Source organism: Alligator mississippiensis, chromosome 16 (assembly GCF_030867095.1).
Source record: "Alligator mississippiensis isolate rAllMis1 chromosome 16, rAllMis1, whole genome shotgun sequence".
Taxonomy (NCBI): domain Eukaryota; kingdom Metazoa; phylum Chordata; order Crocodylia; family Alligatoridae; genus Alligator; species Alligator mississippiensis.
The window spans coordinates 19,214,866-19,234,594 of NC_081839.1; the positions used below are offsets into that span (position 1 = coordinate 19,214,866).

General features: G+C 48.4%; 1 protein-coding gene across 16 annotated transcripts in view; it reads right to left on the bottom strand.

The window, feature by feature from the left end:
* PKNOX2 (PBX/knotted 1 homeobox 2) overlaps positions 1-19,729 on the bottom strand; it is a 922,547-nt gene that overhangs the window by 633,217 nt on the left and 269,601 nt on the right. Inside the window, exon 1 of one of the 16 annotated variants that reach the window (XM_059719784.1) lies at positions 1,224-1,331. The exons of the other annotated variants lie outside the window; for them this stretch is intronic. The gene's annotated coding sequence lies outside the window, so the exon portion shown is untranslated. Of the gene's footprint in view, positions 1-1,223; positions 1,332-19,729 lie in introns of those variants that run through there. 16 annotated transcript variants of the gene reach the window in all.

The window sequence follows — 19,729 nt, forward strand, 5'->3', positions numbered from 1 at the left end:
ATGCAAGAGCATTTGTTGTCAAACTAACAGTGAGGGCAAAGGGACTAGGCTGAAGAAAGCTTGTGCGATTAAAACTATATACATGCACAAGCGTTTCCAGGACTAACCTAGTAGTCCTACATCTGAACTGACTATTGCAACTTCACTCAAAAAATATACTAGTACTTTCTCAGTGCCCATTAATATAGTAATTATCCTATTAAGAAAGTGTCTCCAAGGAGGCTTCACATTACAGGGGGACACAGCAGAAAACAGCTGAATTTGGGGGCGATGTCAACTTTGTCCCATTATCCAAATCTATGGAATCAGCAAAATGAAATATCACCCAGACATCTTCTTTGTTTTCCACTTCTTTAAGGAAAGAAATGTGCCAGTGAATGTCACAAGCACTCCTCCATTGCAAGGGATTGAGAGTGCTTTTCATTCTACTAAAAAAAGTTCAGTTCAAATTACGGGTTCACTCTTCCTTTTTCAATCAAACAGGAGAACAAAAAAAAAAAATTCTACATGGAAAATAGAGATTTTTTTAAGGGCATTAGCTATCCTATCACTTCATCCTCCATGAAGGAATTAACAGAAGCATATGCTACAAATGACGAAAAAAATGTCAGCCTTGAAACAGTGAAATGGTGAACCTAGGTCATTATATAGATTAGTGGTTCTCTCAAACTGTTTTGTACCAGGACTCATTCCTAAACGTCAGTGCAGCAGGAGCGACGTCAGGGTCGCTGTACTCTCCCCTGTCGCCTCCTTTACTGTGCCAAGCTTCGGACTTGCACCCTCCTATTCTCGCCCACCACGACTTTGATTGTATGAGTTCTTTATAGGGAGGCTACTTTTCTTTTGCTTGGCTACAGTTCTCCTGCTTCTAGTGTTCTGTGTACTCAAGCCTTGTAGGCCAAGACAGTGTTGTACCCGCGTAGCCCACACTCCTCTGGCGCTCGGGCCCTCCATGGCCCTTCTCTGCAGAGCTGCCCCTCACAGGGGCCTTTTCCACTCCCACACTGGGGCTTCTCAATAATGCTGCCCCTTTCCCGGGGCTCTCTATGCTCCCACTGGGGCTTCTCAATCTGCCGTGAGTCCCCTATGAGGCCTCCTCCATCCCCTTATGGCCTCACCCAAACCACCAGTATAATCAATAGCAAATACAAACAACCTAAACACAAGCCTCTCAGCTAGAATGTAAACATAAGCCGCCTGGCTATAACAATGCTCAGGCCTACCAGGTTTTCTCTCCTACCGCAGTGACCAATGCTGCTCTGGCATTCAAGTTTTTTTCCCCTCGCTTCCGGCAAAGAGCTCCTTCCTCCTCAGCTGCTGGTCAGGGAATGTCTCTGTCCTCCTGCTTGTGCTTTATATAGGGGCTAGGCCCTGCCCCTTTCTTCAGCTGGCTAGGCAGGTGTAAGTCATTAGCTCCCTTTTGGTTGCCTCAGCAACCAGCACCTGAAGGGTTATCCCTGCACTTCTAGTGCCCGGCTACATTCAGTGGCCAGTTCTGACCCAGTGTTCCTCACTCCTGACCCACTACCCCCTACCACCTGCCCCCCGTATGTGGGGCAGGGGGTGGGTGTGTGGGGGAGGGGCCCCAAGCAGCCCCTGGCAGGCTGGACCTCTTCCAGCCTGCAAAGGAAAAGCCACAGTTTTCCTGTTTTTCTCCTTTTAAAGGAGAATCAATTTTTAAAGTTTGTTCGCATCCCTTTCATATATTCTCGCGACCCACTTTTGGGTCATGACCCACGGGTTGTGAAACACCAATATAGACTATTTAATAAAAAGTTACTTCAGTGTAATATTGAGACTGAAATGTCAATCCACAAATGTCAGCAAAGTCAGCATTAATGGACCGAAGTAAATTAGCTCTACTCTTTTGGGATGAGATCTTCCCAAAGCAGAGACCCAGACCAACAGCCATGTATCACATGCACGTCATCTAAATGAGGACAACAAAAGTTCTGCATCAGCTGCAACCCTTTCTAGTGACTTTGCATAAACAGACCCTAGGCTTGCAGTTGGGGACATGTTAGGAAGGATTTGATGCTCAGCACATTTTGCATATGTTTGGAAAGATGGTTCATCTTTCCTCTGCAATATGCTCTCACTCTACATGCCTAAAAGCTGAACTTACACCTGGGTCAGCCTTCCAGAAATGTGCACTGTAAGTACAGGGCCTAATTCTCCTTTTCTAAATCTTGCGTTCCACACCATAGGCCTGCTCACTGTACCATTTCCTCCACCTGCTCCCTCATCTCCCTTTATTCCCTGGAGAAAGGGACAAGGCCTGGATTTAAAAATGAACTCAAAATGTAGCCATATGCACCCTTAAATGAAAGTTGAACAGAAGAGAGACTGATAACCACCCAGTTCTAGATTCCTCCGAAATCTCAGGCGATTCAAATATGCATATCCCACTTTCCAGGAAAGTGCCTTCACCACTAAGCCATGGCTAGGTTGAGCTAAGAGCATCCTCTACCTTTCCTGGTCAAGTTCTCTAACTGCTAAGCAATAATGAAAAAAAAGCTTGGTACCATTCCTTCCTACATCCTCCTCCAGTGAACTGATTGCATTAGCTGCATAACTGCTACTTTATGATGTAAAAATTGGAATAGGATGCTGTCCTAAGTTTTTGTACTTTTTAGCATATTAGCCATGCATAGACTGTGAGAAAGGCCCAGAGTAGGATTTAGAAACCTACAGGTTGGAAGTCTGGTGGCAGACACCAAAACACATCTGAAATCTTTTCAAGAACATCTTGAGATGAATGGGGTCAGGTCAAATTGGTATAATAGATAAGGAAAGCATGTAGAGATGGTACAAACAATGCTAGTACAATAGATATGAAATTAATTCATCAACACATTGTAACATGCATGGCACCAAACGTGACTGAGCATAACATATTTAATTATATATAACTCACAACTTTTTACCCCAAATCAGCTGATGTAAACCAGGGTGCACATTATATTTGAAAAATAAGGATCCACACAGGTCCAAAAATTTGACTGTAGGGGAGCAGTGATAGCCTTAGTTGCTGAAGATCTGGGAGCCATGGTAATTAATGCTGTCACCACTCCACTGCTACTAAATTTCTAGACCCATGGGGGGGTCCCCTCCATGGATAACACAACCATATGGGCTGGATTGGGCTGGAATGTGGGGTCAGTCTGCAGTTGGAGCCATCTTATGGCCTTGGACCTGGCACGTGGCCCCAGACCCAGCGTTCCAGACCAAACCCAGTGCATGGCCCCACACCCACTGAGCTGAATTGGACTCAGGCTGTGGCCCCGGACTCACTGCACTGGATCAGATGTGGCATACAGCCCCAGATTCACCATGCTGGATCAGGCCATGGCCCCACACACACCACACTGGATCAGACTGCATGATTCCACACCCATACCAGGCCATGTTCCCAGAAGTAGTGTGCCAGATTGGGCCAGCGTGCAAGGTTGGTCCATGGGCCCCATCCAACACAGAGCTGGCGGCAGGTTCAGCAGCAAGCTACTCTCCCTAGCTGTTACTACTCAGATACTTATCCAAGGTAAGATCTTTTTTTCTTCCTGCTATTTTTTCAAAAAAAGGTTGCGTGTTATATTTAGGGGTGGGACATATGCAAAACATTATGGTATTTTGCTATGATGCATGCTTGATGTAAGCACGGATATTGTATTAAAAAAGGTAGAAGAGAAAGATGCTTTGAAGTTGTGTTTAACCCCACACTATTCCTGCTGTCAAGCAATCTGATCACCTACCTGATAGTATGAATAAAGGCTACACTGTTTACATATACTCATTATCTTCAATGTGGTAGGACCTAATAGGCTTCTGAAAGAAACAAAAGCACTGTGGACAGGGCCGTCCCTAGCGGGGGTGCAAATCAGGGTGACTGCCCCAGGCCCTGTGCTTTGGGGGGCTCCGCAGAGCCAGGCTAAGTGGCTGTGGCCCCTCCTACAGGGCCCACCTAGTGTTGGTGACTGCATCGCTGCTGCTACTGGTTTTGCATCCAGCCGCTTGCCACGCCTCCCCCCACCCACCACCACTGCTGCCAGCTTCTTCATGTCCGGGTCCTGCACCAGCTGATTTGCCCTGGGCCCCACACCCTGCCACGATCATCTCTGACTGTGGATATCCTGTATTTGGAGCTCTGAAGTTTGGTAGCATTAGAAGAAAAGCCTGAAGATAAGGAACAGCTATGGAGCAATCAGCTGAGATCCTACATACAAAAGGCACAAAAGGCAGAGGACAGTACTAAAATGAATTTGTCCCAAACCTCAAAAAGATTTTTGGGTTTGTTTCTCAGGATGGAGAAAGCTTTACACCCAGGTGGGTTTGCTGATTCCTAATTGTAATGTCTCTGTTGCAGGGCACTGTTGGTGCTTGCCACTTTAAGGGCTGAGCCAAGCTGCCAGCAGGTGCTTGATTGTGGTGGCCATTTTAGATCTCTGGCCACCTATAGAAACAGAGCAGGTAACTGCTAGCAGGCAGGCAGTAACATTGCCTGGTTGCAAGGCTGAATGTAATATCTTAGAGGTAAGGGCAGGAGCTTAAGGGGATGGTTTGGAGGCTCCTTGGTCTAAAACCTACTTGGCATGACCTTGGCATGACCTAAAACTGCACACTGCCAGTAGTGGGTGGCCTGGCAGGGTTCCCAGTTCTGCAGGGGCCTCCAGGAAATACCAGGCCAGTTACCACACTAGTGAAAGGCAGGTCAGGGCGTCTTAATAACCCCAGCTCCCACAACTGGGTGGGTTACCCCATAGTAGGGCGAAGAAGGCGGACTCATGTTAAAGAGTGGGCCAGAGGCTCAGAAGCCTGACTTATAACACCCTTGACTGGTCAGTGCTGGGGCCAAAACCAGAAGGATCAAAAGGGCCAGGGGCCCACCATGAGGGATGCCCAGAGCTGAGGGCCTGGAGTTTCTGACTGGCCTTGGAGGTGGGCCCAGGGCCTGTGTGGTCAAAGGTCCTGGGGGGGGGGGCACACCCGAAAGGGAGAAGAGTTCAGGGAGCTAGTCAGTCCAGAATGAGGGAGGAGTTAGGCCACCTGATTGGAGGGATCTGGTTGGGATCTGGATTAGAGGATTCTGGGGCCCAGTGTGGGGCTGGTGATGTGAAGAACTGTGGCTGCCATCTGTGAGATTTGGGCTGTGGTATAGGGGAGGAACAGAGATAGTGCCCCTTAGCTTTGGGGCAAGAATGGGTAGCCTCCCGCCTTATTAAGAACATAATTATGTAGCAACAAGGTGTGGCAGGAGAGGAGGCGGGCAGTTGGCCCAGAACCAGGGGGGCCGGCCAATGGTAGACCTGCCCTGAGAGAGTCCCCTGTTACAGTCTATGCATCCTAGGGATGGTCTCCATTTGGAACTTGCTGAATTTGAGAGTTAGATTCTTTTCCTTAACTTTAATCCCAGAAATTTCAAATAGGAATCCAGAGTGTCAAGAACATTCTTTCCTGCTATGGACTTTCTGAGTTCTCTGCATCAAAAAAATTACTCCATTATTTTGCCATAGTCAAGAAATAAGAAAAAGCTAAGAGTTGGCATTTTCTGAGGCATGCCTTAAGTCTAATAAGGGATTCCTTAGTCTAACAAGTTTGAGAACCACTGAGCTAGAAAATAGAAGATGCATGTATTTTTCTCTAAGATCTTCCATTTAATTTACTAACTGGGCCAATCAACTAAGTTACAATGGGCCCAATAACTACAGGGTTCAACCCTTCACCCTTCCCCTGTCCATTCCTCCCTCCCCTTGCCATACTCTATTGTTAAGAAGCTAGCTTACATTTTTGGATAGATCAGTCCTGTAACTTGCAAAACTAGGAGGATAAAGATACTAGTTGTCATGGGAACCCTAATGTTAAAATATAAAAAATAACCGTGTTCTAATTTAGTTGTTTAGAATGCATGTCTTTGGGAAAGAAAATGCACAAGGTGAAGTTTGACAATGGATCTTGTTGGCTTTCCTTGAATGGATCACTTTCATGAAAGGAGGATCCATTTTCACAAAGATGAAGAATATCCAGCAACTGTCCCAGAACTAGAACAAGTCTACCACGGCCTCCTTTTCTACATATGAATAATTTATTTATCCATGACAAAACATACCAACTGCCTTTTTCAAATGTTCCCTTCTTGAAAGGGCTGTAAATGTTTATATGACTACACCCTGCGGTATAATTCTACACTTTGCTTCCTCTCTTTGATTGACCATTTCTTGGTATTCCTTCAATATGTCAGTCCTCCATTGTGCACTTTTAAATAATTCCCTTTCAGCAGTAAGGCTAGGTTTCCAGGTCTGCCAAAGAGGTACACAGAACAGTAGGTAAATGGAGCCCTGGGCAGGAAAAGTGATTGTAGACTAGAACACTTTTCCGTTTTCCCAGTCCTGGAGCCAGTCAGACACAAATACCTAACATAAGGGTTAAATCCTTTCCTGAAGCTGACATGATCACATCAGCACAAAGTTGTCAGCCATCCTTGTGTGTGTGTTAGTTATTGCAATAAAGCCCTTTTGAGAGCAAGAAGTCTCTCAGCTTTTTCCTGAGGTATGAGCAGGGATCCTGGTTTTCTCTTTAAAAATCACAAGTCCCCTGATTTAAAACCCCCCAGACTGCATTCTTCCATGATTAAAATGAACCACTATATATATATATATATATATATATATATATATATTGGTATCAGTTGAACACAGTGTTTTATTGATATACCGGCCAATTGCCTGTCATGAATAACGGATTTCAAAGAAATGTTTACATGGCCATCCCCGAAGGGTGGCCCTGTCCATTGCCCATTCTGTTACCCCTCATTGGCAAGCCACAGGCCCCAAAGCCCTCCTGCTGCCTCTTACTCCCAACCCACTGACCGCAGCCCTGCCATTGCCCCTCACTCACCAAAATGCAGTGGCCTGCCCCCCCCGGGCCATGATGCTGCCCTTCACTCCTGACCTGCAGCCCCCCCACCCCTGTCCCTTCTGGTGCCCATCACTCCTGACCCACAGACCACTGGCACTGCCAGTGACCAACACTCCCTACCAAGTCCCCCACCCCACCCTGGTGCACCACACTCCCAAGCCACAGCACCCCCAGCCCTGCTGCTGCCCCTTACTCCCAACCTACCGACCACAGCCCTGCCAGCACCCCTCACTCACCAAACTGCACTACCCTGCTTCCCTGAGCCCTGATGGTGCGCCTCAATCCTTACCCACAGCCCCCTGGCACTGCCCAGAGTCCCCTGCTCCCACCTTGGTGCTCCATGCTCCCAAGTCACAGCCCCCCTCCTGCTCCTGCCCCTCATTCCCAACCCACTGATCCCAGCCCTACCAGTGCCCCTCACTCACCAAACTGCAGTACCCTGCCCCCTGGGCCCTGATAGTGCACCTTACTCCTGACCCACAGCCCCCATCCCTGCTGATGCCCCTCACTCCTGACCCACAGTGCCCTGCTCCCACCCCAATGGCCCTCACTCTCAATCCACACCCCCCACCCTGATGCTGCCCCTCATTCCTGACCCACCACCCCCTGGTGCTGCCAGCATTGGCGATGCGTAGGGGGTGCACCTGGGTGCACCCCCTCAAAAAGTAATTGCCGCTCACCACCCTCCCTTGCCACTGACACCACCAGTGGCTTCTGCAGGTGTCCCTGATCGCCGCTGGCTGCCACTGATACTGGTGGTGGCATCTGTGGGTGGTCGCTGACCATTGGTCGGTGACGACCCCCGCCCTGCCACCAACATCACTGCAGCTGCCTGCGGGAGCTCCTCGCTCAGCCTGCCCCCGCCGCTGACACCTCCATGGCTGCCTGCAAGAGCTCCCCACTTGCCTTCAACATGCCCTTGCCACTGACACCGCTACCCTGCCCTGACCAAATGTCTGGAATTTTGCTGTGGTCTGGGGGTGGGAGAGGGAAAGGTGATTGGAGGAAGCAGGGAGCACCCCATGGCTGCAGCAGGTTCATGGGTGCTCCCTGCTGCTTCCCATCACCCTCCCCCTGCTCCCACCCTTGGACTAAGGGGAAATCCAGGACATTTGGGCAGATTAAAAAAACCCCACCTGGACCACAATCAGAGGGCTTAAAAAGAGCGGAGAGACTGTTAAAAAGAGCCTCCTTGGAGGTGGGGTGGAGAAAGCAGCTGCACTGGAGGCTTCAGGAGGAGGTGGAGCCAATGGAGGGGCTCCTGCTTTTCCTCAGCTGGCTCCAGCACTTGTAAAGTGCTCATGGCAATTTTTTTATTTTTGCCTCCCTGGAGATGGGGTGGGGGGAGTCCCTGCACCAGAGTTTGCAGGAGGAGGCGGTGCCAGCTGAGGGGCTCCTGTTTTAATTTGGCTGGCCCTGCCTCCAGGCACCTGCCAGCACAGTCAATTGGTGCATGCGCAGTTAGGCAAAAACATTATGGACAGACAGACAGACAAACTAAGGCTTTTATTGGCATATGCAAAGTTGGGAAAACGCATTACAGACAGACAGACACACTAGGGCTTTTATTATATTAGAATGTACAATTTTAAAGCAATTTGGAAGCCTACCAGTGCCCTGATCACTATAACAAAATAATGTCTAGGTACCTATAAATGTTGGCATTTGATTTTAGGTGTTTTATCATAGACAATCATAGGTTCCCCTGCCCGCCCTCCCCCCTTGCTTTTTGGCTCTGAGCAGCCTTGATATGCTGGTGCCCTGCCCATGCTGTTGCCCCTCACTCCCCAGCCACAGCCCCCTCACCCAGCTGGTTTCCCTCATACACAAACCACAGATGCCCCAGCTCTGCCAATGCCCATCACTCCTGACCCACAGCCCTCTGGCCCTGCTGGTGCTCCTCACTCCCAACCCACAGCACCCTGGCCCTGCCTGTACCCCTCACTTCCCACCCACAGCTCCCTGGCCCTGCCAGTGCTCCACATTCCCCACCCACAGCCCTCTGATCCTGCCAGTGCCCCTCACTCCCAAACCAAAGCCAGGGCTACATTAATGCATGGGCAAACTAGGCACATGCCTAGGGCCCTAAGTGAAGAAGGGGCCCAGTTGTGCTTCTTTTACATATTATAATTATAGAGTGAAAAAAGTAATATGAATATACAGTATTAAGTAGGGGCCCATGAGTTTGTTTGCCTAGGGCCCACTAAAGGGTTAATCCAGCCCTGCCCCCAGGCCTCTGGACCTGCTGATGCCCCTCACTCCTGAACTGTTGCCCCCTGCTCCTAGCATGTGAGCAAGGGAATGGGTGCGTGGGGAATGGAGTAGGTGTGCAGGGAATGGGGGGGGGGCACAGGCAATGAATGGAGGGGTGGGGGGGCACAGGTGATGTGGCCGGGGAGCACATGCCTCCCAAGATTTCTGCACCCACACCATAGCATGGGGCTGCAGCGGGGCCAGACCACCTCTAGGCAGGAGCTGCCTCTGCAGCCCAGAGAGTGGAACCCCATGCAGAAGGGAACACTGTGCCACTATGGCCACTGAGGTAAGGTGCCCACTACCTGCCTGGCAGTAGCAGGGACACAACTCCACGCCGCCACTGTCATGCCTCACTTTGGCGGTCATGGTGGCATGGCACCAGGTCCTGCATGCTGGGCCGCAGAGGCAGTTTCTGCCCAGAGCTGGTCCAACCCCGCTGCAGGTGCAGAAATCTTGGGGGGCACATGCCCTCCCACCTCATTGTCTGTGCCCCCTCCTACCCCAGCAGTATGGCCCATGCCCCTTCTCCCCCCACCCAATGTGTAGCCTGTGCCACCCCCTACCCAACGCATAGTCTATGTCACCCTCCACTTTACCATGTAAGCCCTCTCATCTACTCAATGGGGGATCAAGCCAATGAAATTCTTATGTCACTCCCTTTTACAAATGCAGAGTAAAAGCAGCATCCTGATATGGTAGAGTCACTATTTGAACATTTTTTGGGCAAAATAAATGTGATTTATGAGTGAGCTAAATTCAGTCTCTGTAAAAGGAGCCTTCAGAACCTGTGGACAGTTTTATTACATCTTTGCATACATTGGCTGAATCTTGCCAATATGGGGAGCTCAAGAAATAACTAATTAGGGACTGCTTAGTTGTGGGTCTTCACTATGAAGAGCTCTCACAAAGACTACAATTGGACCCTGATTTAATACTCTAGAAGGCTGTCACATAAGCCTGCCAATCAGTAGTTAAGCAGCAACAAAGGGGAATCAGAAGTGATTCCAAACACCATCAGATATCAGCTAATTTTGATGCAACACACATTGTCAAGAAACCAGAAACAAAAATAAATAGAATTGACATGCATGCTGAAGCAAAGGAGTGATCCCACCAGCACCCACAGCAACAACCAAGTGGGAAAGGGGGCCAATGCTACAAGTGTGGTAAAATCCCTGGACATTGCTATGCTAAGTGTCCTACTATGGACAAGGTATCTCAAAGATGTAAAAAGAAAGGTCACTACGCTTTAGTTTATCGCTCAACCACAGGAGTCCATAAAGTCACAAAATAGAACTCAGAGTACTGTACTGTGTTATTAGAACTTACAGAGTCTGCATCAGACTCAGGAGTCTGGATGACAGCAATAGAGCTCAATGGACAGTCAATTCTGTCTAAAATTGATACAAGGTGACAGTTTCAGCTATTAGGGCTGTGCAAAATTTCAGCGGCTGTTTCATTTCCATGCTGTTTTGACTCATTTCAAACTCAAAACAGTGAAATAAAAACAAAACAAACAAACAAACAAAAAACAGAGGGCTTCAAAACAGCCTTGAAATGAAATGAGGCCAGTTGAAAGATTTCGAAAGTTTTGAAACATTTCGAGTTTCAAAGCTGAAGTCGGGCTTGCCTGCAGGGAACCAGAAAGTAAGGAGAGGGAGAAGGAACAGGGGGGAAGGACTACTCTCGTTATTGCAACCTGCCGGACATCTGACTCCCCAGGTACCTCTGCACTTTTATCTGTGCTACTATATCCCCCTCCCCCTGTCACCAGAGCCTGTCCCTCACCCCCTGATGCCTCCATTTCCATTTTCACTGACTGGCTTTCTTGCCTGCATTGCATGCCAGGCCAGCCTCTGACTTCTTTTCTATTCCTTCCATCCAGGGCCAGCAGAAACACCAACTGCAGATGCTTCCTCAGCCTGACAAATGGCTTCTCAACCCAAAAGCTTTCTACGATACATTTCTCTAACTATACTAAAAATATTGTCTTACCTGTTGCCATTTAAAGTGGTGGACCAGACTCAGGTTGTAGGGGAGGAGGACCGGCACACTACCATGTTGTGTAGATGCCCTACTGCCAGTGAGGTCGCACCTTAACACACACACAATGTCACCCACCCATGTCATGAGTTTTGCCTGACAGCAGCCAGAGGTGTAGGGCCCCAGAACTCAGAACCCCCACCTTTCTCCTTGAAACTTGACAGGCTCCATGGCCACAGCAGGGGCTACCATCCCTGAAGTTTTCACCACCCCCTCCCATGCCTTAACACACACAGTGTCACCCATGTCATGAGTTTTGCTTGTCAACAGCTTCAGGTGCAGTTTCCCAGAACCCCCTGAACCTATCTCCTTGAAACATGGCAGGCTTTGTGGCCTTAGCAGGGGCTACCATCCCTGTAGTTTTCACCCTTCTGTGGCTTAACACACACCCGTGACATGTTTGGCCTGTCAGCACTTTGAGGTGCAGTTTCCCAGAAACCCTTCTACCTATCTCCTTGAAACGTGGCAGGCTTCCTGCCCTCAGCAGGGGCTACCATGCATACATGTTTCATCCAAATCAGGCCAAAAATGACAAAGTAATATGCCATTTCATGCTTCCCCACTATAGCCTATGGGCAAAACATTGAAAAAGCATTGAAACAGTGAAACTGTTTCGATGAAACAAAGCGGAACAGCAGTTTCGAATAAAAACAAAATTTGAAGCAAAATTCTGTTCTGTCAAAATGTAAAAATGCAAGTTGAAACAGAACGGTGACATTTTGCACAGCCCTATCAGCTATATCTGATACTTACTACAGCCAACATAGGGATGGGGTCCTCCTTCCTCCTACTAAAAGGTTACAGGGGTCAGATGTCATGATCTTCAAAGTACTGGGATTCTTTAATTTGAAGCAGACAACTATACACCAGGAAGTGTGCTCTATAATCTTACTGTGCCTTTGCTTGGCTTACCAGCCATACAGACACTAAAATGTATTCATCTGCTGGATGAAAAAGCAGACCACAAATCTTTGGAGTAGCACTAAAGAACCAAATACCCATCCATCTTTTGAAGTCTTGGAAAAATGTCAGGTGAATATAAGATACACCTAAAACCTGGTGCAGTTCCATTTGCACTAACTACACCAAGACAGGTACCCTTGCTGCTAATGGACAAAGCAAAAGAAGACCCAGCATGAATGGAAGAAATGGAAGAAATCACAAAGACTGAAACACCCACTTTTTTGGTGTTCTGGGACGGTGGTTGTCCCAAAACCCAGTGGTAATATTAGAATATGGGTTGACCTCACACAGATGAACAAATACATGTGCCGAGAAAGACATTCGTCTTTCAGTGGAATGCATCCTGGATCAACTTTCAGGAGCCAAGGTCTGTACAAAATTGAATGACAGGGCAGGATTCTGGCAGTTTCCTCTAGCTGTTGAATCTTATTATTCCAGTTGGACAACACCAATTTAAATGATTCCCTTTTCTGATCTCATCAGTTCCTGAATTCTTTCAGCTTCAGATGCCACAGATACTGGATGGCCTAGAAGGTGTGCTTTGTCATGGCAATGACCTTTTTAATTTTTGGAACCACCAAAGCACAACATGATACAAGACTGAATGCAACACTCAGAAAACTCCAAGAAACTGGAGTTACACTTAATGAAAAGAAATGCAAAATTCTAGAACTCTTGGTTCAGAGATGATACCTTTTATTAGATCAACTAACAAACTGCAAAAAAAAAAAAAATCTTTTTCTGCAAACTTTTGGGCATATGCACCCTTCCTCAGGCTCAGGGAAAAGTAAAGATGGTAAAAATTCCACTTAGGTAGAAAATAAACTTCATTTTTGCACAGAGGAAGCTGAAGGTGGAAATCTATTCCCATGGGCCCATGACAGTGTCTTTGTTAGTTGCTCTTTGATGGGCAGATGAGGCAGGATTCCTTGACTGATGGTGTCAGATGGCAGAAAGGCAGGGAGGTGTAGAAATCTTTCTTGTTGTTCAGTAATGAAGTTCAAAGCCAAAATTGGCTAAAATTCTTCATCTTCCGTGTTTCAGGGATGTATTTGGTAGCCATATTGGTCTGAGACAAAAAAAAAAGAAATGCAAAACTCTAGAACTCTTGGTTCAGAAGTGATACCTTTTATTAGACCAACTAAGACATTGCAAAAAATATATATTACATATTAATATAGCAGGCCCTACAAAGAGAGGCTGAGGGACCTGAACCTGTTCAGCCTCCAAAAGAGAAGGCTGAGAGGGGATCTAGTGGTAGTCTACAAACTAGTCAAGGGAGACCAGCAGGCATTGGGAGAGTCCCTGTTCCCCCGAGCACTCCCAGGAGATACAAGAAACAACGGACACAAGCTAGCGGAGGGTAGTTTCAGGCTAGACATTAGGAAGTGCTATTTCACTGTCAGGGCAGCTAGGACCTGGAACCAACTTTCAAAAGAAGTGGTGCTGGCTCCTACCCTGGGGGTCTTTAAAAAAAGGCGGGATGAATATCTGGCTGGGGTCGTTTGACCCCAGTACTCTTTCCTGTCATGGCAGGGGGTTGGACTAGATGATCTCCTCAGGTCCCTTCCAACACTACCAACTATGAAACTATTTTTCTGCAGGCTTTCAGGTGCACACACCTTTTCCTCAGGCTCAGGGAAATGCCTGAGGAAGGGCACATGTGCCCAAAAATATGCAGAAAAAGATAATTTTTTTGTGATTTCTTAGTTGGTCTAATAAAAGGTATCACTTCTGACACCACCAGGGAAGGAATCCTGCCTCATGGAGCTGGCCCGGCTGGGGACATAGGAAGCATGTTGCCAGGGCAGGTGGGGGGTGAGAAGTGGAGAGGAGGTATTCCACGTGGCTCCTCCTCTCCCTGTTGCGCTGGGTCACGGGCTGGGGAGTAAGCAGGGCTGCAGGAAACCTCCACAACACTTCTCACACCCTCCCCCTGCTGCCCTGGTGATGCACCTCCTATGTGTGAGGCAGCGGTGCAGCGTTGCACCCCTCAAAGCAGTGGCAGGCACTGAAAGTCCATTGCCAGAGCAGCGGAGAAGGAGCTCACACCGGCAAGGAGTCCCCGCACAGCCCCGCTGTCCCCAGCCATGCCAGATCACATCCACCGGCTCCAGAGACCCCAGGGGGAGGAAAGCAGGGTGGGAGCTCGAGCCCACAGCATGCGCCTGCCCCAGGTACAGATCTGGGGGCTGAAGGTCTTACCTGCCACCCAGGAGCGCATGTGGCAGTGAGAAACTGGCCCTGCCCCACCCCTGGATGAGCCACCCACAGCCCTGTCTTGCTCCCGGCTGCGGACCTGCAGCCACGCATTGCAGCCCTGGGCCCCAAGCCCCACCCAGCTGGGCAGCCTCAGCCTGAGCCTGCCCCAGGTACAGATTTTGGGGATGTGGGTCCTCCCTGCCATCTGGGAGTTGGGGAGCAGGGAGCCACCCCACCTGAGTCTGCAGCAGGGGGGGAGCAGAGGCAGGGGGCTGCAGACCTGGGTCTGTACTCCTGGCAGCTGGGGGCCCCCTCCTGCAGGGCTGGGGGAGCAGGGGCTATAGGTGGGGGGCAAGGGGCAGCAGCAAGGCTTTGGGGGCTGTGGGTGGGGAGTGAGGGGCACCAGCAGGGCCGGCGGGGCCTGAGGAAGGGGGGGTTAATTTTAATCACGGGTTTTGGGGGGGTTAGCAGAACATTTGTGATTTTTTATCAGGGAAAACCAGGATCCCTAATGATAAGGAAGTTAGTTGGTGGTGATGTCGACCTCTTCCTCACACCAGAGGGTTTCTGCCATGTAGTCCTCACGCAGCAGTGTGGACCACAGTGTGTATTGTGATAGTAGACATGCAGCAGGTGGATTTAAGAGACAAGAACATGTGGGTCTGGGGTCCACTACAACAATTGGACTTCAATGACATCAAATCAGTAATCAGCTCATCCCTGATACTAGCCCAATACAATCCAGCATGAGAAACATGTATTACAGCAGATGCTTCATCCTATGGACTTGGAGGAGTGGTACAACAACACCAAGAAGCTGCCCACTTGGTTCGTATTGCCTTTGTGCTAACAGTCATCTGAAAATTGATATGCATAAAGAAAAAGAAGCACTAGCAGTTACGTGGACATGTGAGTGACTCAGAAATTTCCTTGTTGGCCTGACTTTTACTTTACAAACAGATCATAAGCCACTCATGTCCCTGTTAGGAGACAACCCTTTCAATGAATCCCATTGAAAATCCAGAGATTTCCCATCAGGATGCTGAAATTCACCTACAGTATTGTACACATTCCTGGAAAAGAGTTACAGATAGCTGATACTCTTTCTAGGGCACAGTTACAGACACCACTGTCTCCAGAAGAACTCTGCCAAGAGCGAGATGTCTCTGTTTATGTGGACCTTATTGTAGAGTGGATATCTGTATCTGTTTAATAACAGACAAGGATCCAGGAAGCTCAAGAAGCTAATCCTTTCTGTCAAAAGATAAAGAAGTATTGCTTAGGATGGCCTTAAGTAAGATTCAAAGACTGTGAGCTGGCAAGGTACCAACAAGAGAAACTCCATCTCCATACTGTCAGGGATTTAGTCATGTTCCACAACATAGAACTGATACCTTCTTCTCTACACAAGGCAATCCTAGAGAAGATTCATGAAGCTTATCAGGATATTACAAGATGTCAAGCCAGGGCTCATCAGACAGTTTGGTGGCTCTCTGTCAATGATGACATACAGAACTAGGTGGCTAGTTGTAAAGTTTTTGTTCAACGCTGACCAGTACCTGTCGAGATACATCTTATGACTGTATTACCAGATTATCCATGGCAGATGCTGGGAGCCAATTTACTGACCTGGAAGGGTTTTATTTACCTCATTGTTATTCCCATTACTTGGAGATGGTACAGTTACACTATACTGCAACTGAGAGAGTTATACCCATACTGAAAAGTATATATGGACACCATGGCATATTTTCAGTTTTAAGAATACATAGGACATTTAGTTATGTGTTCCAGGAGTTGGGGGGGAGGGGCAGAAGGGGGGGGGCGGTCCTTTAAACAGAGTGGCTCCAAGAACCACTCTAATTAAAGCACCCAGAGTGTCTCCTGTATCAGCATCCCCAGGCTTAAAAATAGCAGCAGGAGCACTTCAACTAAAGCATCCCACCATCATTTTTAAGTGCAGGGATGCTGATACACAAGATGCTGGAGTCTCCTGGAGTATAGTAATTACCATGCTCCATCCAACCTGATTAATCGAGTCTGCTCTGACACTGTTCATGTACAGGTGCCCATAATTGTCCACAATTTTCTGGAGCTGCATTTAAGCAGTTTGCAGCCCAGTATGACTTTCAACATATCACCAGAAGTCCACATTTCCCAAATAGTAATGGCAATCAGAATGTGTAGTGTGAACTGTGAAGAAATTGCTTCAGAAGAATGAAACTCTCTATAAGGCTTTCCTAATATACTGTTCAACACCGTTAGAGAATGGATATAGTCCAGCTGAGTTGCTTAAGAGTCACCAACTCCATACAACTTTACCAACTATGATAGATGACCTAGTTCCAAAACTTGTCAATGCACAGGAATTTTGTAAGAAAGATAAACTAATAAAGGACCATCAGAGATGGAATTATAACACCAGGCATGCTTCAAGAAATGTACCTGACCTTTCTCCACAGAAGGAAGTCTGGAGTCCAGATGCAGGAGTACAAAGCACTGTCCAGACTACAGCGGATATCCCTCATTCATATTGGATACAGAAACCTAGAGGTCTCCTTCATAGAAATGGAAAGCATCTCCATCATATTCACCTGTTTACTATACTAGGTTAGGAAGTGTGTCAGTTTCAACAAATGGTCTAGATGTGTGAATCTATCTGCTTTAAATTAAAAAGTTTATTGATGTTTCTATTTTGATTATTCTCTTTTTGTAGGTAAGTGAGTGGTAAAGACTCACAAGAGAGTGATATGCTTGTCACCTCTCATCTCAAGATGATTTTTCAGTTCTTTCAAAATCCTTCAAGTTTCTCCTGAGAAAAGGGGATGTAGTACTAAGAGTTAACTCCCTTCCTGAGGGCTGACATGATGACATTAACAGGAAGTTGTCAGCAATCTTTATGTGTGTTAGTTGTTGCAAGAAAGCCCTTTAGGGCACAATCAGATGGGTGTGCATGTGTATTTCCCTAGGGACAAATATCAGTGGCACAGAGTTGTGACATTGCGACTTGTTCCTGGGGAACACCTGTGCATGTGTGCTCTGGCTCACAACAAGTTGCCCTGGGTGGAGTAAGGGAGGCTGGGGCAAAGACCTGGGTTGGTCCCAGCAGCTCCACCTGGGGTCCTGGGGGCCTCCTGGGCCCCAGGGGCAGGGACAGGGAAGCTCCTGGCACACGGTGCAGCTTGTCCTTTGTCTGCAGTGCCACCAGCATGCCCCTGTGATCCTCATTTGGGTTGCAACCCAAGGTTGGTAACCTGCCTTAGACCTAGCTGGCCAGACTGCTATGGATATAGGAGGCTGCTGTTTTCCTACCTCTCAATCACTATTTTTTCATTGCTATGCAATTGTTTCAACTGATACCGTTTCTCATTGGTGGAGGGAGAAAAAATTATTTGGGGGGAGCTGTATGTGTGTGCGCAAGCACACACAGGCCTCCCCCAGCAGGTAAGTCTGTGGGGGAAGGGGTGGAGGGAGGGAGTGGGGCAGGGGCAAGATGTGCACAGCTGGGACAGGTGTGGGACAGAGCCAGGAGCTGTGAAAAGTTTATCTAGGGGGTGCCTGGCATGGGGAATGGGTGGTGGCTCCTGCCACTGCATGCACCCCAGGAGGGTGCAAGGGGCATGTGCCCCCAGATCTGCACATGGGGCACCGCAGGCTGTGGCTAAGGGCTGGGACCAGGGCTGTGCTGGGTTGTTCCCAGTGGTGGGGTGGGCGTTTGGCTGTGCTGCACTTGGAGCAGGTGGCAGTGGTGCTGGGAGGGGAGATTGGGGGGGATACAGTAAATTTTGGGATGGCTGCAGCACCCCCACCACATAGCCTCCCTCTCAGCACCACTGCTGCCTGCCTCAAGTGCAGCCTGGCACAGCCCCAGCCAGGAAAAGCCCAGTGCAGCCCCGGCCCCAGCCTGTGGCTGCAACCCAGCTCACCCATCCTGTGCAGATCTGGGGGGCATATGCCCCACCCCTGTGCCTTCCCGGGATAAGGATAGTGGCTCCCATATGAGCCACTCACAGTTCCATCCCGCACCCCACCCCGGCTATGCAGGGCCTGCCCCTGCTCCAGTCCCACTCCCTTCCTCACCCCTGCTGCAGCTGTCAGAAGCCCGCGGCCCATCTGCCTTGTGTCCCTACCACTGCCCCGTGTTTGGGGAGCTAAGCCCTGTTAGCCCCACCTTCCACCACCTATGCTCTTTCTTAACTACATCGCACTCCTGCTCCCCTTCCTTACTTCCATTACTAACCCCTTCCCGTCTGAGTTCTTGTGTTCCATTGTGTTCCAGCTCTCCAGTTCTATGTGACTATTTGACCTTCTCCAAGCCTGAAGCCAAGTTAAATGCTATTATCATTTACCCAAGAAACCCAGGCTTTTAATTCACAACAACAGAAATCCAGAGTTGCTAACTCTGAGATTTTATGGTTAGTCTAAAAATACATAATAGATTACTGAAGGTCCTGGGTCCTGTGATTAAGTGAGAATATCTGCTTCTACTTTTTTTTTTAAGTCTCTTTTTAGACTTTTTGGCTCTGGAGAGTTTCTAGGATGCCTCAAATGCAAAAAGAAAGCATGCAGGCCACAGAAAAATTGGCAGATCACAAAGGAAGCATTCCAGGAAACAGCAAGAACCTTCAGGGACAAATCAGGAAGGCAAAAATAGAGAATGAGCTGTACCTGGTGAGGAATGAGATAACAAGGGAGACAGTCCAAGAGCTTTTGATGGGTCTGAATGAATTCAAGTTAGCAGGACGTGACAAACTTCATTCAAGATGTAACAGAGGCCCCCTACCCCTGTTACTCAAAGGGAGTAAGAGCAGTGTCAGGAAGTAAGCTAGAGGAATGCAGCTTACAGGGAGATAAATTGCAAGGTGCAGGCTGTTTATAATTAGGTGAATGAGCAACTCCAGTACTGAGAGTATAAAAGCAGAGCTAAGAGCCCAGAATGAGACAGAATGAACAGAACAAGCTCAGCTTACAGGGAGCCTAGCTGCAAGAAAAAAAGTAGTGAAAACAGCTCAATAAGTAGGGCTATAGGGCCCAGCCCTCAAGCAGAAAAACACAAAACTGTTACCAGAGGGCCAGGTCAGGTGACCAGAAAGGGGAGGAGAAAGGGTCATATAAGGAACAATTGACAAACGACTCCCAGGAAAAATCCAACTTGCTAAATGAGAACTTTGCGTCAATCTTTCACCAGTCCCATGGGATGCCCCTGTGCATTATGGGACAGGGAGGCCTAGGTGAGGGGGATTCCTTACCCTCCAATGCTGACCTGGTGAAGGAACACTTTGAGAGGCTGGACACCTTCAAGTCAGCCAGCCCTGAGAGTTTACATCCCAGGGTACTCAAGTTGCTGGCTAGC